The following is an 8,276-nucleotide window of genomic DNA, read 5'->3' as shown; positions in this document are numbered from 1 at the left end:
ATATCAATTAAATAAAACATGGTTACGAGTTGGTAAAAATAGGGTACGAGTTGGTTGAGTACGACTTGCCGAAAGTACGAGTTGTCGTGTACCCTAACTGGATTGAGTTATACGCAAAAAAGGTTGGACTGAACTGAAGGACTGCAACGTCACATTGATTTTAACCAATGAAATGTGCTGTTGCAATAATGTACTCTTCAAATAAGAAAATACAAAAGAACTAAGGTTAATAAATAGAACAACTATATAGATACATTTACGAAGTTACTATACACATCCTCCATCTATTCATTAGTATTTATGAACAGGTAGGTTCTATAGATAGATATATAAATATGCACGAATATGCATCTACTACAATGACAAAAAGGGAGGCTTGTCTTTGTAAATATGTTTCTGGGACATATAGTTGGACCCCCCCCCCCCGCCTCATCTTTTTGTCATGGGTTGGGAACCCCCCTTTTTTCCCCTGCATTCGCCCCTTTTATGTTTGCATCCAGTGCGGATCCAGGAAGGGGGGGGGGGGGGTTCTGGGGTTGGACTTCCCCTTTTTGGGACGATTCATTTCTATCTGATATTCCATTCACTAACAACGAGAGACTAGTGTGCACATGACATTGACAATCAAAGAGTTTTGACAACTTCACTGGCGTTCATCTACAGATAACGTTGTTAATCTTTTTAGCTCACCTCATCACTTGGCGTCCGTTGTCCCTCGTCCTCCGTCATCCATCGTCTGTCCTTGTTATCTTTAAAAAGGGCCCAAATAAGCATTTTCTTGGTTTTCGCACTATAACTTTAGTTTATGTTAATAGAAATCTATGAAATTTTGACACAAGGTTTATGACCACAAAAGAAAGGTTGGGATTGATTTTGGGAGTTTTGGTTTTAACAGTTAAGGAATTAGGGGCCAAAAAAGGGCCCAAATAAGCATTATTCTTGGTTTTCGCACAATAACTTAAGTTTAAGTAAATAGAAATCAATGAAAATTAAACACAATGTTTATGACCACAAAAGGAAGGTTGGTATTGATTTTTCGGAGTTTAGGTCCCAACAGTTTATGAATTAGGGGCCAAAAAGGGACCCAAATAAGCACTTTTCTTGGTTTTCGCACCATAACGTTAGTATAAGTAAATAGAAATCTATGAAATTTAAACACAAGGTTTATGAACATAAAAGGAAGGCAGGTATTGATTTTGGGAGTTTTGGTCCCAACAGTTAAGGAATAAGGGGCCCAAAGGGTCCAAAATTAAACTTTGTTTGATTTCATCAAAATTGAATAATCGGGGTTCTTTGATATGCTGAATCTAACTGTGTATGTAGATTCTTAACTTTTGGTCCAGTTTTCATATTGGTCTACATTAAGGTCCAAAGGGTCCAAAATTAAACTTAGTTTGATTTTGACAAAAAATGAATTGGTTGGGTTTTTTGATATGCTGAATCTAAAAATGTACTTAGATTCTTGATTATTGGCCCAGTTTTCAAGTTGGTCCAAATCGGGGTTCAAAATTAAAATTTGTTTGATTTCATCAAAAATTGAATAAATGGGGTTCTTTGATATGCCAAATCTAACTGTGTATGTAGATTCTTCATTTTTGGTCCTGTTTTCAAATTGGTTTACATTTAAGTCCAAAGGGTCCAAAATAAAACTTAGTTTGATTTTAACAAAAATTGAAATTTTGGGGTTCTTTGATATGCTGAATCCAAACATGTACTTAGATTTTTGATTATGGGCCCAGTTTTCAAGTTGGTCCAAATCAGGATCTAAAATTATTATATTAAGTATTGTGCAATAGCAAGTCTTTTCAATTGCAAAGTATTGCACAATGGCAAGAAATATCTAATTGCACAATATTGTGAAATAGCTAAAAAAAAATTAATTAGAGTTATCTTTCTTTGTCCAGAATAGTAAGCAAGAAATATCTAATTGCAAAATATTGTGCAATAGGAAGATTTTTTTTTAATTGGAATTATCTTTCTTTGTCCAGAATCAACTTAAATCTTTGTTATATACAATATACAATGTATGTTCACTTTTTACTACCAACTGATAAATTGAAATAATCTTTACCATTTAGTGATAACAAGCAGTTTTTTTACATCTTAATATTTAATGATGTATTTAAATGAGTAGTTATTGTTGCAAACTCCATTAGAAATTTTAATTGAGATTAGTTTTGGAATAAGGGAAAGGGGGATGTGATTAAAAAAATTGGGTTCAATTTTTGCTCATTTGAAATTTCATAAATAAAAAGAAAATTTCTTCAAACATTTTTTTGAGAGGATTAATATTCAACAGCATAGTGAATTGCTCTAAGAGAAAACAAAAATTTTAAGTTCATTAGAACACATTCATTCTGTGTCAGAAACCTATGCTGTGTCAACTATTTATTCACAATCCAAATTTAGAGCTGAATCCAGCTTGAATGTTGTGTCCATACTTGCCCCAACCGTTCAGGGTTTAACCTCTGCGGTCGTATAAAGCTACGCCCTGCGGAGCATCTGGTCTTCATATGTTTTTTTTTATAAATCATATCCAGAATACATATCACAATCAGAAAGGTTTCAAGCAGAATAATACAATAGCCGATACTTTAAATTACTCTGCTCTAGTATATATAAATAATATAAATCTTAAACTATTTTTTCGTCCCATATTATACACTCAGTCGTTAAAGAGAAGAACAGTCATGGCGCCAAGAATACGTACATTAGCTATAGAAAGTTACAAATGTGGAGAACAATACCATTCATAACATTTTGTTAATTCACCAGATCAAAATAAAGATCGACTATTAATCAGTCATAGTTATATTTCAAATAGACATATACCAATGACTTGTGGGGAAAGATTATCTTACCTCCTATACCTTTCTAGGAACGTGATTTGTTAAAAGCGTCCACGTGAAGACCGTGTATATTTGATATCAGGTTAGTAGGGAGGCGGGGCTTATTTCATACACGGTTAGTAGTGGAGTTATGTCCCCTTATATTCCATATTAGGTAGAAGGAGGCGGAGCTTATTTCAAACACGATTAGTAGTGGTGTTACGTCCCTTCATAAAAACAAAACGGAACTGAGAAAAGTCATTAAGGTTTCGACAGACGAAAAAATTGATGATAAAGATTAGAAATAAAATTCATTAAACACATTTAAACCTAACAAGTTCTTATCGTTGGTTATTCTTGTAGGATCAATGGAAGTAGTTTCTATGCGTGTCAGTTAATTCAATAGAAATCAACGACAGTGATAATTCTGATACAAAAACAAGAATTGTCCTCGGTGACAAATTTGATGTTGTAATAGAAATTGGCTTCAGTGACAATTCTGATAGTATAAAAGAATCTGTCCCGAGTGACAATCAGGCTAATTAAAGGCAACAGTATTATACCGCTCTTCGAAACTCATAAATCGATAGAAAAAAACAAATCCGGGTTACAAACTAAAACTGAGGGAAACGCATTAAATATAAAAGGAGAACAACGACACAACATTAAAATGCAGCACACACAGAAAGGAACTAAGCATTATACAAAATAACACTCATGTTGAAACGCCCACCATACTTGCCAAAAGGCGTGCGATGTGTCGCCAACAGATCCAATCCGATCATATAAGTACCAGTAAAACTAAATGGAATTTAAATTGTGAGATAATGTCATTATACCTAGTATAATAATGCCCCAATCGATCCTTGAAATATCTGAAGTATAATTATAAATCTGAAGAATTTGGATACTGTAACAGCATTGGAACAGCTATATGAGTTTAAGACAGAGATTTATTTGCAGCAATGATGCATGGGAGCTCCACTTTTTGCTACTTGAAGCAGTTTAAACGTTTTCAAAAATGGTGCTTAAGGTTTTCATTCCATTCGTTTGATGTGTTTCTGCTTTTGATTTTCTCATTCTCGTCGATTTGAATTTTCCTCGGAATTCAGTATTTTGTGATATTACTTTTTTTCATGTAAATGCAAAGGGGTGAAGCACTTCTAAACATTGATCAATTTTGTAAAACCAAAATTTGTTGTGCAATTCCAAATGCCATAAATCACTCAAATGCTCAAACGAAGGATACTGAACTATTTTTGTATTTTGTAATATGTTTTACTGTGTAGTCATTGGATAAAATTCTACAGTATGTTAAAATGCTTTTTTTTTTCTTTTTTTTTTTTTATAGCCGCGTGAAATGCCATATTAATGATACTACTTTAAAAAAAGTTGTCATGCAATTAGTCTGGAAATAAAAATTGGCAGTGGTTATTTTACCGGTTCAGGCAAAAAAGCCTCCTTATTGCTATTTTACCGGCGTATGCAAACTAGCTTCATTAGGGCTATTTTGCTGGGCCTAAATGCAAACTTTTAGCCACCTCAAATGCTTTGCAAGTGTTTTTATTTTGGTGCAATTTTTGTCTTGCTAATACAGACATGCATGAACAGCGCATGACCTTTATATAAAACATTAGGCTCTAAAGAGCCTGTGTCGCTCACCTTGGTCTATGTGCATATTTAACAAAGGACACAGATGTATTCATGACAAAATTGTGTTTTGGTGATGGTGATGTGTTTTTAGATCTTACTCTAGATACAGAGGAAAATATTTTGTAAAAATTTACAAAAATATACCAAATTTATGAAATTTGTTAAAAATTGACTATAAAGGGCAATAACTCATTAAGGGGCTAATTGACCATTGTGGTCATGTTGACTTATTATTAGATCTTACTTTACTAAACATTATTGCTGTTTACAGTTTATCTCTATCTATAATAGTATTCAAGATAATAACCAAAAACCGCAAAATTTCTTCAAAAATTACCAATTGGGGGACAGCAACTCAACAACCACCAGTTGCCCAATTGATCTGAAAATTTCAGGGCAGATTCATATTGACATGATTAACAATTTTACCCCTTGTCAGGTTTGCTCTTAGTGCTTTGGTTTCAGAGTTATAAGCCAAAATCTACCCCTATGTTATATTTCCCATCTTGATTGGTTGACTTGGTCACCCCACACATTTTTTTAAACTGAATACCCCAATGATGATTGTAGCCAAGTTTGGTTAAATCTGGCCGAGTAGTTTCAGAGAAGAAGATTCTTGTAAAAAGTAAAATCACAAAAATACTGAACTTAGAGGAAAATCTAATCGGAAAGTCCATAATCACTTGGCAAAATCAAATAACAAAACACATAAAAACGAATGGACAAGAACTGTCATATTCCTGACTTGTACAGGCATTTTCAAATGTAGAAAATGGTGGTCTAAATCTGGTTTTATAGCGCTAACTCTTTCACTTTGATGACAGTCCATCAAATTCCATTATATTTACAATGATGGGTGAACTAAACAGACATAAAAAATAAAATAGTCAAAATATGGGTACAGCAGTCATCATCGTGTAACAATTTTAAAAGGCACAATTTAACAGAACACAAACACATCTATCAACAAACACATTCATTGATTCGCCTGTCTGACGTCAGAAAATTTTATACGTCACACATATTTGTCGTTCAATGTATATACAAACAATTTTAAAATTTCACATGGGCAAAGTTAGAAATTGACAATTAGGGTCGGTTGAAAAAAACTTTACGACAAAAGAGATGACTTCAACTTTAAAATTGTGAACTTTCCATTTCTTAGTAGCAACATTCCAGCAGCACCTGCATACGGGGTATACATCTCCCAATTGATACGATATTCCCGTGCTTGCATTTCCTATCATGATTTTCTTGATAGAGGGTTGCTGCTCACAAGGAAGCTATTAAACAAGGGTTCCAAATGGTGAAATTGAAATCATCCCTTCGTAAATTTTACGGACGCCATCACGAGTTGGTTGACCGTTATGGAATAACCGTTTCACAAATGATATCGGATATGTTCCTTACGTCGTATCTACAATCCCCTCCCCTTTCATGAATGTGACCTACCGAATTAGACTATTTACCGTATTTGTTATCACATAAGCAACACGACGGGTGCCGCATGTGGAGCAGGATCTGCTTACCCATCCGGAGCACATGAGATCACCCCTAGTTTTTGGTGGGGTTCGTGTTGTTTATTCTTTAGTTTTCTATGTTGTGTCAATGACTGCGAAGAGTAAATAGAAACACTTCTTAATAATTTAACTTACATTATATGCAAATATTATGAATTAATTTTGTATTCATGACTTTAAGTAAACTATGCATACTGTAAGCTGTGAATTTATGCTGAGTCATCATATTAAAGGCCCATGATTCTATCAATCTTGATGAAATACTTGTAAAACTTCATATTTGAGTTAATTTCTTTAAAATCTGTGAGATAAAGCAAATTTGATTAAATTCTGAAAGTTCTCTTTTTTCACCCTATATAGGTTACATTTCTGTAAATATTGACAATGTTTTTTCCCATAGGAACTCCTTTTACGGCTAAAACTGTACCCTTTTTACTATGAAGTTTTGAATAAAATCTTATCCTAGAATTGAAAGTTCATATGCAGTTACAATTTTTTTCAAAGGTCAAAATATAGGGCTGTGCTTCATATTTTCAACGTTTATATGCCCTGAACTTCTCACAGTACTGACTAACACTAATTTTTATAACTACCCCTACCTCGAATAAAAGGTTAGAGATTAGAATATAAACAATATGCACATGTATATTTACTGGTAACATTCCCAAGTTATGTCTCTATGAGATGGAACACAGAGATCATAACTGGGAACCAGTATGTAAACAAAATTAATTTTCTATGAATATTCTAAATCTCACAAAAGAGGCGTGGTTTGAGAAACAGCTGTATTTACAAAGTGCAACCTATAGAGTTATAATCCAAAATCTACCCCTATGTTCTATTTTTAGCCATGGTGGCCATCTTGATTGGTTGGCTGGGTCATGGCACATATTTTTTAAACTAGATACCCTAATAATGATTGAGGCTAAGTTTGATTAAATTTGACTCAGTAGTTTCAGAGGAGAAGATTTTTGTAAAAGATTACAAAAATTTACGAAAAATTGGTAAAAAAGGATTATAAAGGGCAGTAACACCTTAAGGGGTCAACTGAACATTTTGGTCATGTTGACTTATTTGATCTTACTTTGCTGAACATTATTGCTGTTTACAGTTTCATCTGAAAATTTCAGGGCAGATAGATTGTGACCTGATAAAAAAAATTAACCACATATCAGATTTGCTTTAAATGCTTTGGTTTCAGAGTTATAAGCCAAAATCTACATTTTACCCCTAAGTTCTATTTTTAGCCATGGTGGCCGTCTTAATTGGTTGGCCGGGTCATCGGACACATTTTTTTAAACTAGATAATCCAATGAGGGTTGTGGCCAAGTTTGGTTAAATTTGGCCTAGTTGTTTCAGATGAGAAGATTTTTGTAAAAGTTGACGACGACGACGGACGCCAAGTGTTGAGAAAAGCCCGCTGTGGGCCAAGTGAGCTTAATATACAGGGATGTGGTATGTTTATTTTGCGTCTGCATCACGTTTGCCAAAAAAATGCAAATATAAACATTAATATTCAATTCTCATAGAATTATGGCAATCGTTTTCCATGCATCTTCTGTACAATACTGGTATTTCTTAATTAATTTTATATTCACTATTCACTCTTTGTAACAAAACTATAAACGAACAACAAAAACAGACATAACAGTCTTGAACCAAAGACAACTATTGTACTGCAAGCTATACTGACTTGGAACAGGTACACAAAGAATATGGCAAGGTCAACCATGTTTGTGAGCGCTAAACCTTCCCCTTAACTGGGACAGCGGAATAAGAGAACAACATAAGTACTAACTGAAAAATAAAAATATGGGTAAGAAGCACAAAAACACAATTAACAGCAAAGAGAAATATGTACTCTTATCTTATCATTCCTTTTTTAGATTTTTCAACGAACTTCTGTATTTAGCAGTGAAAGAGGGGCGAAAGATACCAGAGGAACAGTCAAACTCGTAAATCGAAAATAAACTGACAACGCCATGACTAAAAATGAAAACGACAAACAGACAATTAATAGCACATATGGCACATCATAAGCGAATGTGGTTTCTTATCTAGAACAAACATTACACTAATCTAATGCCAACTACTCCTCTTCATCTCTGACTGGTCAGTGTGTTTTGTCCGCACTATACGTGTTAAGTTGACACTCTCCTCGCAGCTTTATTCTCTAATAATTGCCAGCAATTCAGAATAACAACATGCAATATAGAGGAAGTGAGATCAAATACTTAAATCCTAAGTCAGGATCGAATCGAACAATATAAGAAAT

The sequence above is a fragment of the Mytilus trossulus genome, chromosome 12 (assembly GCF_036588685.1).
Source record: "Mytilus trossulus isolate FHL-02 chromosome 12, PNRI_Mtr1.1.1.hap1, whole genome shotgun sequence".
In the NCBI taxonomy this organism is placed as follows: Eukaryota; Metazoa; Mollusca; class Bivalvia; order Mytilida; family Mytilidae; genus Mytilus; species Mytilus trossulus.
Note: the sequence above shows the minus strand (reverse complement) of the source record.